Source organism: Littorina saxatilis, linkage group LG11 (genome assembly GCF_037325665.1).
Source record: "Littorina saxatilis isolate snail1 linkage group LG11, US_GU_Lsax_2.0, whole genome shotgun sequence".
Classification (NCBI taxonomy): Eukaryota; Metazoa; Mollusca; class Gastropoda; order Littorinimorpha; family Littorinidae; genus Littorina; species Littorina saxatilis.
In genome coordinates, this window is record NC_090255.1 from 42,724,238 (window position 1) to 42,751,145 (window position 26,908).

Sequence of the window (26,908 nt, forward strand, 5' to 3'; positions counted from 1 at the left end):
CGAGGGGCGAGGGGTATGATTGGGCGAGGGGTATGATTGGGCGAGGGGTATGATTGGGCGAGGGGCATGATTGGGCGAGGGGCGAGGGGTATGATTGGGCGAGGGGTATGAGTTGAGACTAGATAATGATTAGTACCATTACCTTTGGTGGACAATACCAAGGACATACCATGCATGGAGGTAAGAGGGACAAGAACTCGGCAGTTGGCCTCTTGGGGGGGGGGGGGGGTTTAAGAGGTGTGTAACACATTTGCAATAATCCAGTTTTGAGGGCATAATGGTGTGGTCAGGGCATAAAGGGAGTGGCAGGAAAAAGGAGGGGGGGGGGTACAAAGAGTCAGCATCACTTGGGTCTGCAATGTTTAGTGTCCATGAATACCAGCCCAGTCAGTGATAAGTGATTGTAAGGGTTAGCAAACCACGGAACCTGGACCATGTTAAGACAGACACTCCATGGCGAAGGAGAGGTGGGAGAAGGGGGGGGTAGTTGTAAGGAATTCAGGTATGACTGAGAGGGAGGGTAACCCTACACTGAACACAAAACGCTCTACGGTGGTGTTAGGGCGATGTGCAAGAAGCGGATGAAGGAGGGGGAGGGGATAAGGTACAACATCACCAAAAGGTTTCGAGTCAAGCTGGTAAGTAGAGACATACAGCTATAAGCACAACATTACACGCGCCACACAAGCACAGTGTCTCAGCCTCGAGAGCTCCTTCACACAAGAGGCTCGAGGGGTCTCCAGACACTCTGAGTGGGCACAAAGATACTCTACACTAACCCACTGCACACCGAACTGAGGAGACATTACGGTGTTCATTTAGCCGACCCATCACCCCAAACCACAATTAGTGAACAGCTACAAAAGCAAAAACAAAGAAATCGCGCTTCTATCTACACTGGTACACCAAGCACAGTCCAGCAAACTTCACGTTGCAAGCGACCCCAGAAGAAACTATCGCCGAAGCTTGCACGAAAAGGCAGACTAGCAATTCTACAAAACTAATCACTACATGTAACAACATGACAACGCTGTATGATTTAGCCAACTATAACACCAACAAACACACTAGAAATTGCATTATAAGCCTCATCACTAAGAATATGATATAATTGTATGACAGTGTCTATATACCTACCGGCTAGCAAACTAGCAACATTTTAAAAGTGACTTGAGTAAACTACAGTAGAGAACATCAATGTCCACATTGACACACAACAGTAAACATGCAACAACTTTGAAGCGAGACCACGAAGCATGCCACACTGTTGAGTTGTGCACTAATACATTGTCAATGGCCGAACGGAACGGTGGAAACTCTATGACCACTCTCGCATTCTACAAGAACTCCCGGACAAGGTGCAGGATCATGGCACTGTGAGTGGACGTACAAAACAGACAATCAGTGCATCCACACACAGACAGACACACACACACACACACACACATACACATCCACACACACACACTGACAGAGAGAGAGAGAAAGAACAAGAGAGAGAGAGAGAGAGGGGAGAGTGGGGAGAGAGAGAGAGAGGGGAGAGTGGGGAGAGAGACAAACAGACAGACAGAGGGAGAGGAAATGAGAGAAAATAGAGAGAGGGGGAGGGGGCGAGAGAGAGTGAAAAAGAGACATAGACAGAGAGAAAGAGAGACAGCGAGTGAGAGAGACAGAGAGAAAGAAGTGAGAGAGTGAGAGAGATAGGGAGACATGACAGAGAGAGAGAGACACAGAGAGAGAGAGACAATGACAATGACAATGACAATGACAATTCTTTATTTAACGAGGGTAGTAGATTAAGCAGTGGTCTGCTTTTTTACATCCAGCCCTCGCCCTAAAGAGGGACTAACTACAAAAATGAAATAAATGAGAGAGAGACAGAGACAGAGAGTGAGAGAGAGACATAGAAAGAGAAAGAGAGAGAGAGAGAGAGAAAGACCGAGAGAGTGAGACAGGGAGACAGAGAGAGAGACAGAGACAGAGAGAAAGACAGAGACAGAGGGACAGAGAGAGAGAAAAGAGAGAGACAGAGAGAGAGAGAGAATCATGATAGGACAGTCTGCAACCAATCCAGTATGACATGTCACATGACATGCAGAACGCCCCATAGCGTCAGATGTCAACGCGTTTCCAGCTGCATCGTTCAAAACAGAAAAAAAACAGGCCGGTTCTGTGCGCATCATATAGTCGTTCTCTTGAGCCAATCAGTCACAAAAAAGAGTTCTTTGTGTGATCAAAGACGCCTTCTGAACGGTAAGGGTATCGTCCTTTCACTAATTCTATATTCTGCTTAGCCAATGATAATGTCCAAGCCAAAAAGTGTGTGTAAACCCTCAACATGTGTTCAAACGTAAAAACACTCCCTTCCAATTTAAATCTTTTCTGGGCGGCACAACACGTCTATTACTGAAACTCTGCTGATGGCTCGGTAGACAGACACACATTATCCGGGGAACAGAACGCGATGCATTGTTGCCGTGCGCGACTCTTTTCACACACAAAAGAAAAGAATATTGTTGTAGAGATCGAAGTCAACGCCTACTCACACAAGTTCTTTTCTCTGTCTTCTAACGCTATTATGGGTATGTCTGTTCAAACCTTTTTTTACTTATTTCCACACTCGAGCAAATTAACTTAACTCGAGCAAATTAACCTTTCTCCAGCAAATGAACCTTTCTTTTCATGAAAAATACCACATTCCATGCGCTCAGAAAAATTAAGCTGTAAAACAAAATTCTGACCAATAGAAGTACAGAATGCGAAGCCATGATTTTCAACGAATATCATTAATCTTGACCGTCTTGCTCTATTTGAGAATCACACAGAAGACTGCTTAGCGTCATGGTAAATTAGTTGCCATAGTAGTCCCGTCAAACCTGCCTTGGCGACCACCTCTTGATAACGATCACCTGCCCATTACGGCCAACCCGTACCCGTACGATCCCCTACACTTTTATTTAATATATATAATTCCCCTTTTCATAGTGAACACCTGCCCATTGCGACCACTTGTGGAAGTTCCCTTGGGTGGTCGTTAATAGACAGGTTTGACTGTTTTGATGTTGGGGAACAGACTCACACACAAAACACCGCCCTTCACAAAAACTTATCCAAAGAGAAAATAGACTGAATTGCTGTCATCGCTCTTTTACGTCTGTTGTTGCTTTTGATAAACCAGCACCTTCTGTTTGTTGTCGCAGGCTAACAACTGACCACAGTAAACCTGATAATAATAATCCTCAAAATCAGCACACACAACAGGCGCCTGCTCCTCGATCTCGCATAACGGAGACAGAACACACGAACTGGCAGCGAAAATCCAATTAGGTGTAAGCGGACAATCCAAGTGAAGGCGAAAGGCGAACCGCTGCTAAAGATGCTGATTACCGCACATAGCGCACCTCCGCTTATCGTCTCGTGTCACTGAAAGGGCAGAAATTAACCACGTCAGTCAACACGATTTAATTTTTTTGTTTTCTACGAGGCCACTGGTCCTACGAAAGCGTTTCCATGGCAACAAGACGAGCGTGTCAAACGTGCAGGGCCGTCACAACGTGTGACTAAGCCTCTAGCGATATCGTCATCACTTCACACATCATCCGCTCTCTCCTGCTTTCCGTCAAAGACACAGTCCTTTTCCTGTGAAAACAGCTGTGCGAACTATGTGAAATGTGCCCAAGCTTTCACTGGGACAAAAATCATCCATCCACTTGGACCCATTCAAAAAATCATCCATCCACTTGGACCCATTCAAAAAATCAGCAGCTTGGCTGTTCACTTTCTGTGCCGAGTTGCAAAAAAAAAGTTGTTTTAAAGGCACAGTAAGCCTCCCGTAAACCATCACAGATACGGTCAGGCTTTTACACACAGTACAAACACCCTTTCATTTAAACACTCACCGATTGAGAACATCCTAGGTGCCCTCCGTAAAGAGCGAACAATTTTCAAAGAATTTATTTTTGCGTGGTTTATCTTACCCCTGAGCCATCGTGAACCCGTGTGATCCAGTTTCCCTTTTTCACAATGTAGTCGTCAGTTAGTTATTTGAATGCGACTATTTACAATAGCACGTTTTTATGCACGAAACAAACGGCTGTGGTTCACAAGAACTCTAGCGATGGCTTTTGACTGTTGAGAGGAACGGCGATATGCACTGATAAACCGGCGTCGTCTGCTACGACCCTTGCGTGACCCTGCTTCCGGGCTTTTCTTTTTTCAAACTTTCACAACTTCGAATTGTACTGATCTTGTCTTGATGAAAAAAAGAATTCTTTTATGATTAAAGAATGTTTGTGTAACAAGCTGTCAATTTATTATTTAGATTTTAAAAGTTAGGTCTAGCGCAAAAACGCACCACGGTCCAAAAACATTTTGATAATCATCGATTCACGGCTATCGTCAGTTTACATCGATAGAATGAGACCCGAAGGGAAGTAACTCATGTTTGACCTGAGTTCAGGATGGGTCCAAAAAGTGTTCGAGACAATCTGCAAAATTAATTCTTTAAAAATTGCTCGCTCTTTACGTAGGGCACCTAGGATGTTCCCGTTTGGTGAGCGTTCAAATGGAAGGGTGTTTGTACTGTGTGTAAAAGCCTGACAGTATCTGTGATGGTTTACGGGAGGCTTACTGTCCGGGCGTGAATTCCGGTATTCATAACAGCTGTCCAGCACCAAAACGAGGCGCCATTGCTGTTGAGGCCAAGTCCACGAAAATAAATTCTTTGAAAATTTCTCACGCTCGACAGAAAGCAGCCAGGATGTTCCCGTTCGGTGAGCGTTCAAATGGAAGTATGCTTGTACTATATGTAGACGCTCGGGGAGCTCTGTGATGGTTTACGGGAGGCTTACTGTGCCTTTAAAATGAAAGAGTGTCACTGGTGTCCGTTAACAAATTGACCATGACAGAGTTATCCCTGTGCCCAGAAAGCAGCCAGGCCGCCGGTTTGTGTCATGTGCCCAAGGAAGGAAGGTTTTATCCCGTGTAAAAGCTTGGACAGCTCTCAGATGGTGACATCAATCGACTTTTTGGCCATTTTTGGATCGATTTGCCCAACAAAAACCAAACCTAGCAACATCTCTGCACTGGCATACTGTTCATGCACCCCTTGGGATTGGAAACAAGTCTTTCCTTGCCTTGCATACGCCTAAATTAGTGCCAAAAAATAAATGGCAATAAATGTGTTGACTGCGTCATGCCTGCACAATAAGTCCTTTCAGCAACAATGGCAAAATGAGTAACAACCACGAAGTCCTAAAATGTCAAACGGAAAGATGCGAAATCGTGCCATTTTCAAAGCAATTAGCCTAGTGGTCTGTTCGCAAGATACGTTTTACCAAACGCAACACTTGGTGGGCTACGATATCATTTCCAACTAATTAGGTTTAGGTGCTTTGATCTTCACAGCAAGACGGAGATGATAATAATTCAAGCACATAAATCCACTCGTCACTTTCTTCGTTTTACAGAAATCACCGATATTTCACTTGTCATTCTCTTTTTCTAAATCTTTGTTAATCAAAAATCAATAAATCTCTTTGTACATCAGAAATCAACTTAAATTCACGTGTAATTCTTATTTCTAAATCTCTTTGTTTGATCATCAGAAAATTAGCACAATTTCACTTGTCTTTCTTTTTTTCCCCAATATGTCTTTCTTTTTTCCCCCAATGTACCTGTTCATCAGAAATAAACATTATTTCCTTTTCCTCAATCTCTATATTCATTATAACTTAACATAATTTCTCGTTTCTAAATCGATCTGTTCAATAAAAATCAACATAATTTATGTTTATCCTAATCTCTCTGTTCGTCAGACATCAACATTTTTTAATCAACATAATTTTTTTCTTCTAAATCTCTTTGTTGATAAGAGATTCAGAGAGCCATGAGTTCGACGGTAGTTCTTCGATTGGATTCATAAGGTATTAATGACCACGATACATGCCGTCCCAGGGCAGCGTGCGTGCTTGTCTTGCCTGGCAATCGTTCATCCCGCTCCGATCACTCTCTTTCATGCGCGCTAATTTAAACCTGCACTCCCCTCCAACGTCTTAACCGGGATGATTTGTTCATAATAGAACGATAACTATGTTAAAAAAAAATTGTTTAACAAGTACAAAGGTCGTTTTCTGTTTAAAGCCCAACATTTTCCCATGGGTTTGTGTTATCGGCCACTGGTCTGTGCCAGGGAAAAGTTATGGCAGTCAAGGAATCCAATAACTCTACCTTACTCCGACACAAGAGCAGTGTTTTTTGTGTGTGAGAGCGCTGCAGCAAGCCCATCCCCTGCCATCAGACTTCCACCATCAATCCAAGCTGCGCGCCACTTACACGAAAATGACTTTGGCTTTGAAGGCAGAGAGTGATAACCACCAGAGGACATAGGGTTTGTCGCGTGTGAGAGTGCTGTAGCGACCAAGCCAATTCAATTACCCCGAGAAATGTACCACCGATCCAAGTTGCGCGCCACTTCCACGAGAATGAGCGTACCTTAAAAGGAACAGAGGTATCACGGCAGTGTTTGTGGTGCGTCAGTATGCTGAACTGTGGCAAGCCCGTTCCCTGCAATCAGGCATCAACAATCCATGGTGCGCGCCACTTACAACAGAAGTACAGTACCTTTAAATGCAGAGAGGTTTTACCGCTAGATGGCAGGTATAGATCTCGAGTTAGTCGCGTGTGAGAGCGCTGAAGCAAGCCCGTTCCCTGCCATCAGACTTCCACTATCAATCCAAGTTGCGCTCCACATATACCAGAAGTACAGTACCTTTAAATGCAGAGAGGTTTTACTGCTAGAGGACATGGAGTTTGTCGCGTGTGAGAGCGCTGTAGCGACCGAGCCAATTCCCTGCCCGGAGTCTTCCATCATCAATCCATGCAATCCAAGCTGCGCCTGTCGATATCCCGGCTGGCTGACATGGCCACATCGTCTGTGTGGGTCAAGATTGTGGACTAGACACGTCTCGTTGCTCTGCCTTCTCACACTAACTAGATTACGAGTTTTGTCTGTTAAACTTGTTGTATATGGGAACAAGTCTTGCCCCCTCTCCCGTATGCGGAATGTAGACACATCAACCAGATCTGTTGCTGCAGATCCTGACAATGTTTTATGCAAACGTACGTGTGTGTGTGTGTGTGTGTGTGTGTGTGTGTGTGTGTGTGTGTGTGTGTGTGTGTGGTGTGTGTGTGTGTGTGTGTGTGTGTGTGGTGTGTGGTGTGTGTGTGTGTGTGTGTGTGTGTGTGTGTGTGTGTGTGTGACTGTGAATAAATAAACAAAAGAAAAGCTTCAACTAACAAACAGACCACAACAATTCTTCCGTCCAACCTTACAACAGTAAACACACTTGTGCTCGCCCAAGAGCATCCGAAAAGAGAGTGAGAGAGGCCCACGCGCGCGCGTGTATTGGTGTGTGTGTGTGTGTGTGTGAGAGAGAGAGAGAGAGAGAGAGAGAGAGAGAGAGAGAGAGAGAGAGAGCACATACCCAAAACACCCAACTCGACACGCTGACTGACAGAGGATCGCCAAACTGTACACGTGAAAACGGTGATGTTTTGAGCCGATATGAAATCAAGATTCATCTGCTGCTGGTGACTAAAACAAGCTTCATCACTCCAATCCGTAGATGACAGCAATATCCTCCCTCAGCAGTTTCGATTGCCACTTGAGGCGGCTCCTGGAAGCTGCGCCAATATCCTCTCTCCTTGTTTTCCATCACTCACAGTGACAGAAACTAACCCTTGTGGAACGGCCTTTATCACTTGTACACGTTCACATCCCGAACAGCGTTACGTACCACTCTCTCTGTCGTTGTCTTTACCCACAGTGGCATGGATTGGCCTTTGCAGATCATAACAGGTATGAGTTCCTGAAAGCCATAACCTCTCTGTTCATGAAAGCCATAACCTCTCTGTTCATGAAAGCCATATATATGTTCCTGAAAGCAATAACCTCTCTGTTCCTGAAAGCAATAACCTCTCTGTTCATGAAAGCCATAACCTCTCTGTTCCTGAAAGCCATAACCTCTCTGTTCATGAAAGCCATAACCTCTCTGTTCATGAAAGCCATAACCTCTCTGTTCATGAAAGCCATAACCTCTCTGTTCCTGAAAGCCATAAGCTCTCTGTTCATGCAAGACATAACCTCTCTGTTCCTGAAAACCTCTCTGTTCCTGAAAGCCATAACCTCTCTGTTCCTGAAACCCATAACCTCTCTGTTCATGAAATCCATAAACTCACTGTTCATGAAAGATATAACCTCTCTGTTTATGAAAGCTATAACCTCTTTGTTCATGAAAGCTATAACCTGTCTCAGCTGTTTCGATTACTCAGACTGATAGGAATTGATCCTTGTAGAAGGGACTTTATCACTGTTACATGATCAGCTCTTGAAAAGCGTTACCGCTCTCTCTGGCGTTGTCTTTACTAACAAGTAGGAGTACTATTAATTAGCCTCAGCATACCAGGCTTTGTCACGGCTATTAGTTCCTGAAAGCCATAACCTCTTTCGGTTGTTTCGATTACTGACACTGACATGAAATGACCCTTGTTGAACGGACTTTATCGCGAGTGTGATCAGCTTGTGAAGAGTGTCGCCGCTCTCTATCGTTGTGATCACAAACAGTGACCAGAATCAGCCCTGGGAGAACGGGTCTTATCGCTTGAATCATTTCCTGAAACCACTATCCTCTCTCCATCGTTGCGATGGCTCATTCAGACAGGGATAAGCCTTTGCTCAACAACCCTTGACGCGCTACGCCCTTTTCTTTTTACCCAGAGCCTCGTCACTCAATTTGATGAAGGAAAGTGGAGCTCCTTATGCGACTTCATACACTACGAGAAAAAATAACTCTGATTTTCATTCAGTGTGGCGACAAACCTCACATGACACATAAAGCTAACTTCGGGAAAATGCTGGTGCTCTTTTACGCTGTATGTCGCATCCAACAGCAGAGGTTGGGCTTCAAACCCGACGCAACACAACAAGGCGCTGGAAACAAAAACCTGATTACCGCGTCAACATCGTGGAATAGGTATTAACACTTCCATTACTCCCTGAAAGCACTTTTCTCTCTGGCTCTCAACGGCGGTGTTCGCCAATAATCTCTCCTCGCTAAAAGATTCTCTTCTCCCCTCGCTTGATCGTGTAAAGCACCACTGACCTGTCCCGGTTGGGGCAAGGGATAAGGGGCAAGGGATAAGGGGCAAGGGATAAGGGGCAAGGGATAAGGGGCAAGGGATAAGGGATAAAGGGATAAGGGCATCCTTCCACTTGGACACATACCCAACATTACAGTCTGGTTGCTTTGCCTATCCAGTGTTTACTACATAGATTTTGGATGCGTCACCAGTGTCAATGTGCAAAATAAGTTCAACACCAAAATTCCCCCTCTGCATATCAAGCAGACAGACTGATGGGTTTTGAAGTCCAGTGGACCGATGTTCTTATCACACGTAACAGCCAGTACGGATATGCGACTGATAGTGTGAACGGTACTATACACGGAAAGGAACTTGGTGAATGTTACCTCTTCAATACAGAGCAGGGTATACATTTTTCATTCTCTTTAATGCCTGAGCGGGGCATTGCTGTTTCAGTCAGTGATCTGCCCGCTGCAAGGCATGTAGGTTTTATTTATCCACTCCCATCGTGTTTTGGCCTGCGGGCTCGTGATTGTCTCCCCTTTTGTTAACTGATACATGTATGATAATCCATTACCTGCCTTCCAACACCTATACTACCATTACATTAAGTTCCAGTGAAGGTACATTCCATTTCCTTCATGTGTATGTACAGTCATATTCACCGCCACGGATGTCGCATGGAAACATCCTTCAGCTGGTTCACATGGAAACATCCTTCAGCTGGTTCACATGGAAACATCCTTCAGCTGGTTCACATGGAAACATCCTTCAGCTGGTTCACATGGAAACATCCTTCAGCTGGTTCACATGGAAACATCCTTCAGCTGGTTCACATGGAAACATCCTTCAGCTGGTTCACATGGAAACATTCTTCAGCTGGTTCACATGGAAACATCCTTCAGCTGGTTCACATGGAAACATCCTTCAGCTGGTTCACATGGAAACATCCTTCAGCTGGTTCACATGGAAACATCCTTCAGCTGGTTCACATGGAAACATCCTTCAGCTGGTTCACATGGAAACATTCTTCAGCTGGTTCACATGGAAACATTCTTCAGCTGGTTCACATGGAAACATCCTTCAGCTGGTTCACATGGAAACATCCTTCAGCTGGTTCACATGGAAACATCCTTCAGCTGGTTCACATGGAAACATCCTTCAGCTGGTTCACATGGAAACATCCTTCAGCTGGTTCACATGGAAACATCCTTCAGCTGGTTCACATGGAAACATCCTTCAGCTGGTTCACATGGAAACATCCTTCAGCTGGTTCACATGGAAACATCCTTCAGCTGGTTCACATGAAACAAATCTACAGCCGAGCTGCTTTCTGCGTAATTAGATTTTTTTAATTTTTCTTCTTATCAGTAATCCTGATTTTTATTTATTTTTATTTATTTGTTTATATATATATTTTTTGCTGACCTAATTTAGCTGATTGAATATGTGTTGTTTTCGAAATGAATTCAACAAAACATCCCCATCCCACACGGGAAGCAGCCAGATGTGTGATGTTATGCATGGCTTTAACTCAATTTAGAATAATGCACTTACCTTTAAATAATCCTTGTTTTTGGAATATACCGGGGATATTGATATTTCCCCTACAAAAATATACGCGAAGGTCAAATCTGACATTGACATAACTTGCTTTGATATTGGAAGGAGCCATATTATCGAGTTCTCCCTTTGAAACACTTATATGCGACAAGAAAGCTTCCATTTCACATTTCTTCCGTGATTCATTTCTGAGCCTGGCTGCTCAACGCCATGAATCGAGTGGAACTATTCCACTGAACATTTCAGATCTCAAAACACATCCCGAAGAATAAGTGACCACAATATCTCCAGTTTTGTTTTGTTTTAACAATCAGAACCGCTGTGCCCCCCGCTGCTGTGACCAGGGGATGAGTGGCTGACACCTTAATGCTCAGGGCGTATCTTGTGTAGTTTTGATGGCTTCAAGTAGAAAAGAAGAAAGTGTTTTGGCTAGGTTACACACTGGTCACACTTATATAACACATGTTCACCTGCTTAAAAGAGAAGAGGCACCATGGTGCCACGCCTGTGATAATAGTTTTACTGTGATACATAGTTTTACTGTGATACATTTCCTGACTTTGTTTTTTGAAATTGGTTTAATTTAAATTTGTGTAATGTTAAACTTGTGGGGTCCTGATTTGGCCCATATGGTCCGCTGGACCCAAAAAGCAACAACAATCAATCAATCAATCAATCAATCAATCAATCAATCAATCCAACTCATCGGACTCTTCAAACATCGTGGCTCTAACATCACTCTAGTTTGTTCTTACTGAAAGCTATTGGTTTTATGACTGAAAACGTTTCATCAAATACCGATGCTGGTCCAGGAAATGTACGCTAAAAGTCTTTGAGCTCTTTCGCTCCACGTCAGCCAAGAAGAAGAACTATTTCCGTCGAGGTAACTCCGACAATTATCTCCCAAAACTAAACAAGCGAGGAATCCAAAGACTTACTGTGACTTCCATTTAGGTAGTGTCGATCGATGTTTCTAAGCGGAACTAAAATAGCTTGCACGGGCATCGTAGCTACTGACGTCAGAGCAGTCAGCGCTGATAAACTGATAAAGCACGTACCATACACAAAGGGGGAGAGGGGGGAGATCAAAAAAGCATTGTGATACAGTACGGTGATGTTTTCTCTTGGAATGGGCTACAGGCACATCTTGGGACGTATACACAGAATGACTGAATATTAGGGTTTAACGTCCTCTTAGACCAACTGGTCTATATTGGGACAGGTATTGGTAATACGTTGAAGATATGGTGTGATACTTTGATTCGAACAAGCCCGCTGTGGCTGTCTTCTTCGACACACCAGCATTGGGTTTGTCTCGTCAAAGTATCGAAATACGATCATGATAATCGGAGACGAGAGATAATGCTTGCGTGTCTTCGTGTTTTCCAAGCCCTGAGACTTTCGCTGTGAACGTTGGATCTTTTTCGTGCACATGTGTGCACACGGGGGTGTTCGGACACCGAAGAGAGTCTCCACAAAGTTGACTCCGATAAATAAATCTCTCGCCGAACGTGGGGATCGAACCCACGCTGATAGCGACCAACTGGCTACAAAGCCAGCGCGCTACCAACTGAGCTACGTCCCTGCCCTACGTATACACATATTTACAGAGAGAGAGAGAGAGAGAGAGAGAGAGAGAGAGAGAGAGAGAGAGAGAGAGAGACACACACACACAAGCATACCGAGACTGTCTAAACTACGGCACTATTCGCAAGGAAAGATCCCGAGAGCAGGCACAATAAATAACAATAAGGGCAGAACAAATAGGCTGACGCCGAAATCAATAGCATTTCGCGAGTCTGTACACACACACACACACACACACACACACACACAAGGTTGCACTAGCAACGTGATCGGGCACTAAACCAAGCAAAAAGTTAGCAACATCTCGAGTAACAAAATTAATGTCACATCAAACGAAGCAGCACTGAACCAAAGGTTGCCACACCGCACAAAGCATCAACAGAACAGGGTCACAGCAGCAACAAAGCACCGTTGTCCATGCAAGGCCAACATGAACATTTGTTGTCGTAAAGATTGCCACAAACAGGTTAAATATGAGAGATGGGAATGGTTGCGTGTGTCAATAAAAAGAGAAAACAGAGCCACTGACATGGCAACACTGCTGAAATAAAACAATTGGCGACATTGATCGTTATTGTGTGTAAACAAAAACTAGCAACGAACTGTCAAACACAAAACCAATGGTGAAATGTAAAACTCAAAAACACAGAGAAAATGTGAAAACAAAACCACAGGTAAAACATTTAAAGGACCACTCCGCCTCACTGTCTCTGAGATCTTTATTACCAAATTATTTTGTTAAAAAAAAGACCATGCACAGAGAGCACTGAGACTGTTATTTTTGGTATTTGACCAAGCAGAGGAATAGTTTTATGCCATGTAAAAGCCTGACCCGACGTGAGACTGTGAAGCGAAGAGTGTTGACGAGGCAGAGTGGACCTGTACAACGAAACCAAGAGTGACACGTGAAACACACAGCCAGGGTGGAAGGAGACAGCAAATACCGCGATGGGAAAGTCAACCAACACCACCAATGAAAGGTGACAACAAAAAGCACTGGCAACCAGTGAAAGTTGAACAACAAAAACCACTGGCAACCAGTGAAAGTTGAACAAAAACCACTGGCAACCAGTGAAAGTTGAACAAAAACCACTGGCAACCAGTGAAAGTTGAACAACAAAAACCACTGGCAACCAGTGAAAGTTGAACAACAAAAACCACTGGCAACCAGTGAAAGTTGATCACAAACCTCTGGCAACAAGTGAAAGTTGAACAAAAACGACTGGCAACAAGTGAAAGTTGAACAAAAACGACTGGCGAAGCACGTCAGGGCAGACACAGGCCAAACACGGACAACACAAGTACCTGGGCCATGTAACACGTTTGTAACGGTTCATCCGCCTCCCCACTCTCTCATTGTGCTGTAACAAAGCCCACAACCAACCGGTTAGTTCCATTCGCGTGACACATTTCTAACCTGGTACACCACGTTAATCAGTTTGGTGTATTTTACCTGTTGTTGTACTAGCTTTGTTTTGGTGTTAAATCTGAAACGTCATACAGTTAACGTTAGTGTGTTACAGTGCATCATGCTAGCTAGTACGCAGTCGTGTTACCTGTTACACTACTTGTTTTGTGATAATCATGTTAAACTAACATCCACCACCAATCTGTTACAAGCGTTACACTTATAGCACAATACGCCGTCTAGCAACTATTCAGTGGTGCACATATGAAATAATCCAGTAAGGCCACACAAAAAAATAGTCTGTTTACGGTAACCCGACCGACCCTATTTTTTTTTGCGCGACCCTAGACTTTTTTTTGGCATTTGGGAAAAAAACAAAACAAAAAAATCTTTAGTTTTTTTTTGCAAAATAACGTAAAAAAATGGTTTTTGGGAGAAAAAAAAAAAAATCCCGACCTACCGACCCTATTTTTTTGGCCTATGTTACCGTAAACAGACCTATTTTTTTTTGGCCTAATCAACATCTTACGCCTTTCTATCAAAAAATAGAATTGAGAAGTGTCAGTTTAAAACACACACTGAATCAACCTCCATACTTGACTTATGTCAAATTCCTTATCGTACGTTGCACAAAACACCAACATACATACATGTAATAGATCTGTTACATACAACAAAGACTTATGTCAAATTCCTTATCGTACGTTGCACAAAACACCAACATACATACATGTAATACTAATAGATCTGTTACATACAACAAAGACACACAGAGTGGCATCACATGTCTGAGAATTCACACTTATCAAAACAATAATTCGTTCAATCTTGAAAACACAGTTCTTTAAATATATTATGTATTTTAGATTGCGTTCACACGTTCTACTTTCGAACCCTTTTGCTTCATCTGTTCGCCAACTACTCACAATGTATTAGAGGATAACCCTTTTGCCAAGAGGCTTTTCCTGGCTACTCATCCAATTTTACATGCCTTACGATGTTAGTCGTGCAGCATTTTATTTTCATACAGTACCAATCACAGTAACCAAGTGTATAAAAGCGAGATAAAGGGCAAAAGTTACTCTGCCAATGCTGCAAAATGGCTGCGCTTACATGTAGTTAGAGCCAAACATGCAATAACTCATTCAGCATGCAGTCACAACCACCGGAACAGGAACATTACGAAGTGGGGGATCATTTAGCATATCACAGTAAGGTCTGACTATCTCAAAGTGAGGACTCATTTAGCATTTCACAGTTACATCAGACTATTTCAAAGTGAGGAATCATTTAGCATATCGCAGTAACGTCAGACTATCTGGATGTGAGGAATCATTTAGCATATTACAGAAACGTCAGCCTATCTGAGAGTGAGGAGTTAATTTAGCATATCACAGAAACGTCAAACTCTCTGAAAGTGAGGAATCATTTAGCATATCAAAGTAACGTCAGCCTATCTGAGAATGAGGAATTATTTAGCATATATATTACAGAAACGTCAGCCTATCTGAGAGACAAGATAAGATAACTTTAATGATTGAGCATATCACAGTAACGTCAGAATATCTGGAAGTGAGAAATCATTTAGCACATCACAATAAAGTCAGATTCTGTCAAAGTGAGGAATCATTTCGCATACCACAGTAACGTCAGACTATCTGAACGTGAGAAATCATTTAGCATACCACAGTAACGTCAGACTATCTCAAACTCAGGAATATGCCAGCTTATCACAGTAACGTCAAACTATCTGAACGTGAGAAATCGTTTAGCACATCACAGTAACGTCAGACTATCTCAAAGTGAGGAATCATTTAGCACATCTCAGTAACGTCAGACTATCTGAGAATATCACAGTAACGTCAGACTTTCTGGAAGTGAGGAGTCATTAAGCATATCACAATAACGTCAGACCATCTTAAAGTGACGTCAGACTGTACTAACTCTTTTTTTCATGCAAGGGGTCTCACCGTCAGGAGTACACGTGTATATTATGTTCTTCTCAGTCGTAGCATCAGCTAAACGTAATGTAGCCGTACTTTTCTCTGTACACCCTGCAGACTTCTGAGTATGATCCAATGTTTATATTGTGGCTGACAGAGTCCACTTCGTACACTTTACTCCAACACGAGACAGACTGGACCTTGAGATTGATAGGCCACACGGTACACCAATCACACGGCTCAAAACTACAGCCCACAGTAAGGTCACAGAAAAATAATTCTGGTCAAAAGGCTTAACAAATTAGGTTGGGTAAGTCGGTAACTTTTTTAGGGGGGGGGGGGGAGTTGCTATTGTTGCTGTTGTTGTTGAGTAGTTAATTGAATTAATTTTTCTACAAAGGCTTTTCTTTGGTCAGAACGCGTGCAGAGGTGTCTCCTAGATGTAAAGACAAAGATAGCTTCCCTTCTGAAGTCTGGAAATTGAGTCGGTTTCTTTTTATATTTAGTCAAGTTTTGACTAAATATTTTAACATCGAGGGGGAATCGAAACGAGGGTCGTGGTGTATGTGCGTGTGTGTGTGCGTGTGTGTGTCTGTGTGTGTGTGTGTGTGTGTAGAGCGATTCAGACTAAACTACTGGACTGATCTTTATGAAATTTGACATGAGAGTTCCTGGGTATGAAATCCCCGAACGTTTTTTTCATTTTTTTGATAAATGTCTTTGATGACGTCACATCCGGCTTTTCGTGAAAGTTGAGGCGGCACTGTCACGCCCTCATTTTTCAACCAAATTGGTTGAAATTTTGGTCAAGTACTCTTCGACGAAGCCCGGGGTTCGGTATTGCATTTCAGCTTGGTGGCTTAAAAATTAATTAATGACTTTGGTCATTAAAAATCTGAAAATTGTAAAAAAAAAAAAAAATTTATAAAACGATCCAAATTTACGTTTATCTTATTCTCCATCATTTGCTGATTCCAAAAACATATAAATATGTTATATTCGGATTAAAAACAAGCTCTGAAAATTAAATATATAAAAATTATTATCAAAATTTTTTTTCGAAATCAATTTAAAAACACTTTCATCTTATTCCTTGTCGGTTCCTGATTCCAAAAATATATAGATATGATATGTTTGGATTAAAAACACGCTCAGAAAGTAAAAACGAAGAGATGTACAGAAAAGCGTGCTATCCTTCTCACCGCAACGAATACCCCGCTCTTCTTGTCAATTCCACGTGCACTGCCTTTGCCACGGGCGGTGGAGTGACGATGCTACGAGTATACGGTCTTGCTGCGTTGCGTTGCGTTCAGTTTCATTCTGTGAGTTCGACAGCTACTTGACTAAATATTGTATTTTCGCCTTACGCGACTTGTTCTTTTTTAAGGGCCAATGAATAGTTCTGGGGTCGAGAGGAAAAAATAGGATTGGTCGGGGAACCGACAACTCTCAGTTTATATTTTAGTTATTTATGTTTTGTCCAAGCGCAATGAGGAACCCCCCTACACTACAAAAAGACGTCGACAGGTCCCTGTGCAAAAGCACAGTCCATGTACTATTTGGCGAAACATTGTCTTCCCCACAAATCTGACCTCACAACTTGGCTTCCTTGCCAAGTAATCTTGACTAAGGTAGACGACAGAAACACACTTGAGAAAATATTGACTCTTGACGTAAGCCTCAGAACTAACGAGGAAATGCTGAAGGAAACATTTACACCTCGTTTGTTTGGGAAGAAGTACACAACTCGATCACGCCGCACAATTCGCGGTCGCATTTCAACGTTACACAAAATAGCCTCTCCGTGTCTGGGATGCCGGTTACAGCGCGTGCCCTACTCGTGGATTTATTTGTTTCATCTTCTGTTTTCAGGTAAAGAGTACGATCTCATATCTGAACGAAAAAAACAGCTGAGTCAAATTGTACAACTCGAGGTCGCACTGCAACGTTAAACAAATTAATGGCCAGGGGCTCACATCCATGAGAGTTGGCATAGGTCAAATGTCCTGGACAATGCAAAAGTGATAGGACATTTGTCCTGAACAGAAATAAATCAATAGGACATATTTTTTTCGCAACAAAACGTAAATTTAAATAAACTTGACTAGTTTCTTGTCACAAAGGCAACAGAACAAATATGCAACTGTCAACCGGCTTGGAGCATTCAGAGTTGCGACCCTTGGAAGCTCTTCTCTATAAAAAGCACATAAAGTCTCCCCAAGTTTCGTCTGCTTGGAGAGACACATCGCTTCGCAAAACATCGATAAAATAGCAAATCAAACTACTGTAAATTGGAAAGTACTGACAATGTCCGGATCAAATGAAAGCATAATCGGACAATGACCACTTTGTGACAAAAACAATAGGACATATGTCCTCTTGCATGAAAAATGTATAGGACATTTGGAAAAAATATCCGTGTATGTCCGATGTCCGACGTGGATGTGAGCCCCTGAATGGCCATTCCATTTCTTGGATGCTGCTTTCAGAGGGTCGCCCATTGCGGGATCCATAACGCGGAGTCTCTTATTTTTCAATAAATTGTACGATCTCATTTGTGTAAGCATACATTTGTAAGAGTAACTCGTGGTTGCACTAAAACGTTTAAATATTGTGGGACGCCGGTTTGTGATGGTCCCCTATTCAGAGACCTCAATCTCGGGGTCTGTCCCCTATTCTTCTTCTTGTCGTTCGCTATATTCTTCTTGTCGTTCACTCTATTCAGAGACCCACATCTCGGGGTCTGTCCCCTGTTCAGAGACCCATATCTCGGGGTCTGTCCCCTATTCAGAGACCCCTATCTCGGGGTCTGTCCCCTATTCAGAGACCCCTATCTCGGGGTCTGTCCCCTATTCAGAGACCCATATCTCGGGGTCTCCCTGCAGTAGTTGAGTAAAGTGTACGAAGTCGATCGCGTCCAAGTCAAGTGTGTTTGGTGAGCCACCTTACACGCAAGCTATCGGTGTTCTTATCAGCTCCACCAACACAAAAACAGCTGTTGCACAAGTTATGCACGCTACACCCCCGTACCGTGTTGTCTGTCCCAGTCAATGCGAGTGTGTTCAAACCGCCCACAAAATCAATGCCCCCCGCAGGACATTGCATCATCAGTGCACTGACACACGTTCTTGAAGAGGGGGGGGGGGGGGTATCGTGTTTCCTTCTGTACTAACTAATAAGGTAGTACTTTCTCAAAGGCCCAAAAAGCTATGATGGAAATTATCTGGTGATACCCTAAACTATTTCTTCTTTTTCTTGTAGTATGTGAACTGTTTCGTTCGTTGTATAATGCATCGTCACAGTTTGTAAGAAAGGGGGAAGCGACATGGTGTTTTCTTCTTAACTAAATAATGATTCTTCACTTTCTCAAAGGCCCACAAGGCTATGGGGGAAATTATCTGGTGATGCCCTATACTATTTCTTCTTTTTCTTGTAAAAGGCGAACTGTTTTGTTCGTTGCATAATGCATCGTCGCAGTTCCTGTCAGGAAGATTCAGATTCTCCCCCTTACAAATACGTGAAAACCCCGATGAAGACAGTAATGATATTATCTGTGTTTTGAATCACAAACCACCTGATCGTTATACTTTCTGTTTGTCTGTAGGTCGGTCTGTCTGTCTGCCGGGGCAGTCCAGTCACGATGTCAGTGTATGTGCTGTCCTGATATACATGTCCTCGTGTTCAGTGTATGTGCTGTCCTGATATACATGTCCTCATGTTCAGTTTTTTCTTTCTATTGATTTTGGATACGTTTCCCTTGAATGTGCAAACATACGTTAGACACGGTGACAATCTTGACCTGTTCCTAACTGCATTCAGAAATTGTCACTGTTAGTTCGCTTTGCAACATGTGATCACAACTAGATCGCTCTGCATGACAAGTAAATGTCTTCAGATCAGTACCTGTGTATTAACTCTATCTTAAACATGCCTTGCCATTTACACACAGCATCTTTTCCAGTGAACATGAACATTTACAACAAATATAAATTATAGATTCAATCCACTTATACAGAAAATGTAAAAGCAGTAACTATAGGTAATGCACTGAACTTTAAAAACTGAGTCCATAGAAAAATACGTGTTAATTAAATGCACCTTCTTCATAGTGGTCAAATCAACAAAGTAAAGAGGCAATGTTTTCTTCCTATACTAAACAAAAAACAAGTCATATCTCGTTGTCAGTGGATTGGTTGTATTAATGTAAAAACGCAATGACATTGTTTTGACAATTTAACAACTAAAACACGAGGCTCTACTTTTAAATATCACACAAGTGGTGATATCACACAACAATATCAAACAATATCAAGATATTACAATTTACAGTACTCACTTCACAGCCACTCCAGCGGCATCCAACTCCCTCTGCGTACAACCTGAAATTCACCACAAAGACCAAATCAGTGGGAAACAAAAACACGCCATCCAAATATAACGAACAGGGCCACAAAGCAAAATATTTACCCGTGTCTCCGCGTTCCTCTTAGACTCGGAAAACAAAATCACTATCCTCAGGCTCCAGGAAGGGACACTGAGCAGTTTTTCTTTCTACGACGATGTTTACCTGATTTCCCCTCTCTGCGTTTTGTGTTCGAGGTCAGACACATTTCTTCCTTGTATTTTGTTTAATTCGGTTTTTTATCCTTCTTCAGTTTTCTCATTAAGTAACTGTACAAGGAACTTTTCATCGTCTGCGTTTCGCAAATGTTATCATTTTTCTTTGTGTGCAAAGAATTATTTTTCAACTGTGTTCCTTCTGGTTGGCAATCGCCCTACCCCCCCCCCCCCCCCCCCCCCTCCCTTGCACAAGACACGCTTAACGAAACCACAGCGCTCAAGTGTGTGTCTATGCATGTGTGTGTGTGTGTATGTGCATGCGTGCGTAGTCAGCTGCGTGTGTGCTGGCTGGCGGGTGCGCGTGTGTGTATGCGCGTGCGTGCGTGTGTGTTCGTGCATGTATGTGTGTGACGAGGGGATATGTCTATTTTTGACAACGCATTTCGCTGTGTTTTGTGTTCCCAGCACCAAAAATGATCTGGCAAACAAACAAACCATGTAACTTATACCAAGTTTACATATATATGCCCAGGATGACGAGGCTAATATCCCATGAAAAAACCTGGACATGTCACTATTGTATTAGTGTAGTCCGCCGTTTTCACGTTACTTTGGGACGACACCCATCTCCCTCTTTTACCTGCCCCCCCCCCCCCCCCTTTACCCCCATTTCCCTACCTGTTTGACTCGTACACAACATTGATGAATTTCAATAAATTAAGTACCCTTGGGATCTTTATTCGAACCCTTAGGACAACAACAAAAGTTTCTCATTAGTGAAGCTCTTTGGGTGAGCCTGAAACACTGTCCATGACAACACAAGCTAAGATGCATGACTGCATTGACAGCACGACAGCACGTGCGTCATAGGCACCGTACATCCGGGGCCTGTTTACAGGGCATGTCACGCGCTGCTTCAAACACTTTGTCTTGCCACCTTGCACCATGAGCACCACTCTCAAAGCAGCCTTTGTTGAAAGGTATACAAAGCAGCCTTTGTTGAAAGGTATACAAACGTGGCGCTACTTCAAACCCTATTCGCCTCACAGACTATTTATTTCAAGGACATTCCTTGGGCCACTTGAAGGGTGGTTTTTTCTTCAAAGCGTGAATGGCAGCAGAAATGCACATGTACGTATGCTTTCGTCCGTCTTTATAGAGAAATCCCCTTGAAGAGTAATTACGAGTCAAAATCGGAAAGAATGTAAAACAAAAACCTCGCACGTCAACGGACAAGTGGTTTTAATTGGACCAGGAAGTGACTGATGTCGTTTCCGTGACGGGGTAGACTGGATGACTGTGTGTGTGTTGCAACCTTTATCACGACATTTGCGTCACATTTCTGGTCGTCTTCTATGAGGGAAACTTCCTTCAACAAAGCCATCTTTGCAAATCGAGAACACAAAGTAATGAAAGTATACAGCATGTCTGTTTGCTCGATATAAAAGTAAATATAAAACTGACACACAAAAGATGCGTGCAGACACACTTAGTGTTGAAGCGTGAAGAGATGGCGGATGAAACTAGAATCAGAAGTAAGGTCTATGATGACCAGAGCTGTGCTAGTCAGAGCTTCACCCTGGGGACAGGTACAATATAGTGGAGCCCTCCTTTTTATATTTAGTCAAGTTTTGACTAAATGTTTTAACATAGAGGGGGAATCGAGACGAGGGTCGTGGTGTTTGTGTGTGTGTGTGTGTGTGTGTAGAGCGTTTCAGAGTCAACTACTGGACCGATCTTTATGAAATTTTACATGAAAGTTCCTGGGTATGATATCCCCAGATTTTTTTTTCATTTTTGGGATAAATGTCTTTGATGACGTCATATCCGGCTTTTTGTAAAAGTTGAGGCGGCACTGTCACACCCTCATTTTTCAATAAAATTGATTGACATTTTTGTAAAGCAATCTTCGACGAAGGCCTGACTTCGGTATAGCATTTTAGCTTGGTGGCTTAAAAATTAATTAATGACTTTGGTCATTAAAAATCTGAAAATTGTAATTACATTTTTTTATATAAAACGATCCAAATTTACGTTCATCTTATTCTTCATCATTTCCTGATTCCAAAAACATATAAATATGTTATATTCGGATTAAAAACAAGCTCTGAAAATTAAAAATATAAAAATTATGATCAAAATTAAATTTCCGAAAATCGATTTAAAAACAATTTCATCTTATTCCTTGTCGATTCCTGATTCCAAAAACATGTAGATATGATTTGTTTGGAGTAAAAACACGGTCAGAAAGTTAAAACGAAGAGAGGTACAGAAAAGCGTGCTATGCTGCACAGCGAAACCACTACCGCGCTAAACAGGCTCGTCAGTTTCACTAACTGCGTTTTGCACGAGCGGCGGACAACGGTCATTGTGAAAAATGCAGTGCGTTGAGTTTCATTCTGTGAGTTCCACAGCTTGACTAAATGTAGTAATTTCGCCTTACGCGACTTGTCAAGACCTTGTTTTCTCTGATTTTCTGTTCTTGAACTCTGTAAAATTGCCCCCGTTTTAAGACACCCTCCTTTTTAAGACCCGATTTTCTCAGATATGTGGTCTTAAAAGGGGGGCTCCACTGTAGTTAGATAGATCTGGTGTGAGACGTGCCCTACCCCCCCCCCCCCCAACCCTCCACTCTCTATCCCACCCATGACAGTGACACGAAATTATGGCCAAGACTTTTTCTGCAAACGACGAGTGATTTTGTGAAAAGGACAACAAATCCCCTGAAATTGAATGCTGGCATTTTCCTTTACGGGTCATCTCGACATAAAGATGGGAGAGCTGCTGTCTCTGGGCCTAGTTCGGGTTTTGTTTTACACGCAGACACACACACACACACAGTCAAACACGTGCACGCCCGCACACACACACAGACACACGCGCGGGCAAAAAGAGAGACCAAGTCGTACAAGCTCCTCAGAACCGACGGAAAGCACTCAGTCGCATTAGTGCGCCCGACAATCTTCAGAAAAGTGGACAGCTATTTGGGTAATTTTGATCAAATCCTCGAGGAAAAGAGATACGGCATGTTGCTTTTTTTGGCTTCTTCGTTGTTGTTTCTGTTGTTGTTGTCCTTTAACTTTAAGTAAACTTCAACATACTTCCCTCCTCATGTAAGCCATGACTAACAGTCAGTGTTACTAACAGTCACCACAGATGTGTTGAGACTGTTACATCTGGTCAGAGAATCCTTCAGTTTGAAACCATACCAACATTTAGCGGTCTGACAAAGAACCGTCTGAGTGTGTGTTTTTGCGTATTATTTTTTGTTTTGTTTTTGTGGTGAATTAATATCATAACTGACATCAGTGTCACAGTGTGAAATTAATTCAGGGGGGGGGGGGGGGAGTCTGACGCTGTACCGAACACATGAAGTCAGGCTATTGATTTTTGATTTTTTGTATTAGTGCTTTCAAGTCGAAGGATTTACTGATAATGATCGTTTATTTTGGACAAGCGGGGACGTAATATGTTTCACACATTGATTTCGGCAAGAATGCACTCTGCGCTTGTTTGTCCCATAACGTTACAAGTCAAAGGTACAGTTAGTAAGCTTTCACAAAAGTCTTCGACGACAGAAAGTGAAACCAGGACAGACGGAGCCATTCCACTTCCCCCTGGGACAATGCATCACAACAATAACCGGACAGACGTCACAATCTTATGTGATCGTGGGAAAAAGGCAAAACACAACAACTACAACAGAGAGAGAGAGAGAGAGAGAGAGAGAGAGAGAGAGAGAGAGAGAGAGAGAGAGAGAGAGAGGGGAGAGGGAGAGTGAGAGAGGGAGGGAGAAAGAGAGAGAGGGGGAGGGAGAAAGAGAGATAGGGGGAGAGGGAGACTGAGAGAGGGAGGGAGAAAGAGAGAGAGGGGGAGGGAGAAAGAGAGAGAGAGGGAGGGAGAGAGAGAGAGAGAGGGGGGGGAGGGAGAGTGAGAGAGGGAGGGAGAAAGAGAGATAGGGGGAGAGGGAGACTGAGAGAGGGAGGGAGAAAGAGAGAGAGAGAGAGAGAGGGAGGGAGAGAGAGAGAGGGGGGGGAGGGAGAGTGAGAGAGGGAGGGAGAAAGAGAGAGAGGGGGGAGAGGGAGAGTGAGAGAGGGAGGGAGAAAGAGAGAGGGAGAGAGAGAGGGGGGAGAGGGAGAGAGAGAGGGGGAGAGAGAAAGAGAGGGAGAGAGAGAGGAGGGGGGTAAACCATGAGTGTGAGGCATGTACATGCTTTCCTATATCACATGCATACTTCACTTTCAAGAGGTGGGGGGGGGGGGCCCAGAGAGACTGTGTGGGGGGGGGGGGGGTGCCACTATGTGTGTGTAGAAGAGGAGAGGATGAAAAAAATAAATGACAAAACAACAATGATTTTGAGCAATTTCATTGAAACAAGGTCAGAACAACAAGCACGAAAGGTTGAGGAGAGGAGAGGGGGAGGGGGCGAAGGATGGGGGGGGGGGGGGGGGTCTAAATGACAGGAGGGAAATAAGGAGAAATCGATAAGGTCTAGGCAGTGGAGACTGGCTGTGGATCGACATCCTGCTGACAATATTGCCACTGGCGCCCTGGGAATCCACTGGACACTGTGGCCCGGACTTCATCACTGCCCGGCTAGCCTGTTACACCACGCAGGTTCTTCCATTATTATCACAGACGATAACAGTAGAACCCATTTTTTAAGACCCCCAATTTAAGATTCCCTCCCTTTTATTTTAACAATCTCTTTTCTCAGGCTTTCTGTTAAACTTAAAAGCCTTTGCATATATATATATACTTCAGTTTAAGCCTCCCTCCTTTTCAAGACATGATTTTCTCAGATTTCTGGAGGTCTTAACCCTTACACTGGTGCAATTCTGTAACATGTTACATAGCCACTGGTCAATTAACAGAGAGAAAAATAAAGAACAAGTCGCGTAAGGCGAAATTACTACATTTAGTCAAGCTGTGGAACTCACAGAATGAAACTGAACGCAATGCATTTTTTCACAATGACCGTAGTCCGCCGCTTGTGAAAAACGGAGTGAAACTGACGAGCCTGTTCAGCGCGGTAGTGGTTTCGCTGTGCTGCATAGCACGCTTTTCTGTACCTCTCTTCGTTTGAACTTTCTGAGCGTGTCTTTAATCCAAACATATCATATCTATATGTTTTTGGAATCAGGAACCGACAAGGAATAAGATGAAATTGTTTTTAAATCGATTTCAGAAATTTGATTTTGATATTTTTAATTTTCAGACCTTGTTTTTAATCCGAATATAACATATTTATATGTTTTTTGAATCAGAAAAATGATGAACGTAAATTTGGATCGTTTTATAAAAAAATAATTTTAATTACAATTTTCAGATTTTTAATGACCAAAGTCATTAATTAATTTTTAAGCCACCAAGCTGAAATGCAATACCGAAGTCCGGCCTTCGTCGAAGATTGCTTGGCCAAAATTTCAATCAATTTGATTGAAAAATGAGGGTGTGACAGTGCCGCCTCAACTTTTACAAAAAGCCGGATATGACGTCATCAAAGACATTTATCGAAAAAATGAAAAAAACTTCCGGGGATATCATACCCAGGAACTCTCATGTCAAATTTCATAAAGATCGGTCCAGTAGTTTACTCTCAATCGCTCTACACACACACACACACACACACAAACAGACACCACGACCCTCGTCTCGATTCCCCCTCTATGTTAAAACATTTAGTCAAAACTTGACTAAATGTAAAAACGGTCATATTGGCTTTCGTGTCCATGGGAGGTAATCGGAACCGACCAAACAGACTGAACAAGTAGCCCGACATATGTCGTGACAACCAGGTGACAGTATACCTAAAGTAGCGCGCGACAACCAGCCTAAGGGTTAAAGGGGGGGGGGGGGGGGGGGGGTCCTACTGTAACACAAAAAGACCAAACAGACCGTGGGTTTTCAATGTTCGGTTATTTCCGTGGCTTCATGCGGAAAGGGAACCGTCGTCTGCAATCAACGACATGGGCCATTCTGGTACCGTACTTGTTGCTGACAAAAACATGATTTTAACACAGAATTTAATGTCAGAATAGCTTAATTATAAACGCTATTGTGTTTTCATCGTAGCAATAGGGTCCGATATTTAGACTCGAACAAGTATAATGTGACTCGTCTTCGACTCGTCGGCATTATACTAAATATCGGGCCCTATTGCTACGCTGAAAACACAATAGCTGTTAATAATTTGTTTGACCCAGTTGCATCCAAATTGACAGGATTGATACTTGGCTGACCAAGACAACAAAACCGTATCCTCAGACACTTGAGTAAATTCATTTCTGACACAATGACGTCATCATAGCATGATGTCATCACCACTAGACTCTAAACTGTGAGCTCAAATCAAACAATGACATCATATTTTGATGAAGTTGTGACTTATTTCCTTGTTAGCTCAGAGGATATTTTTTTTTATAGTGACTGTTCTTCTCCAGCAAACATTTTCATGTTGTGACCTTTAAATTTGACCAAAACAAGTTACATTTGTGTCATGTTTGAAGATCATTAATAGTAATACCTATAAATGTGTAAACTTTGGAGGCTCTAGCTTCAAAAACATCAGAGAAATCCTCAATGTTTAGTTTTTAGGCACCAAACATGACCCCACTGTGACCCCAAAACAAATGTGAATTCCCTGTAATGCTGTATACAGGAAAAACACCTACAGGAAGTGCACATACAGGGAATGCACAGGTCT

At 42.9% G+C, this 26,908-nt stretch overlaps 1 protein-coding gene across 2 annotated transcripts in view; it reads right to left on the bottom strand.

The window, feature by feature from the left end:
• Positions 1 to 26,908, bottom strand: part of LOC138980528 (uncharacterized) — a 321,773-nt gene that overhangs the window by 226,725 nt on the left and 68,140 nt on the right. The gene's annotated exons all lie outside the window — the stretch shown is intronic.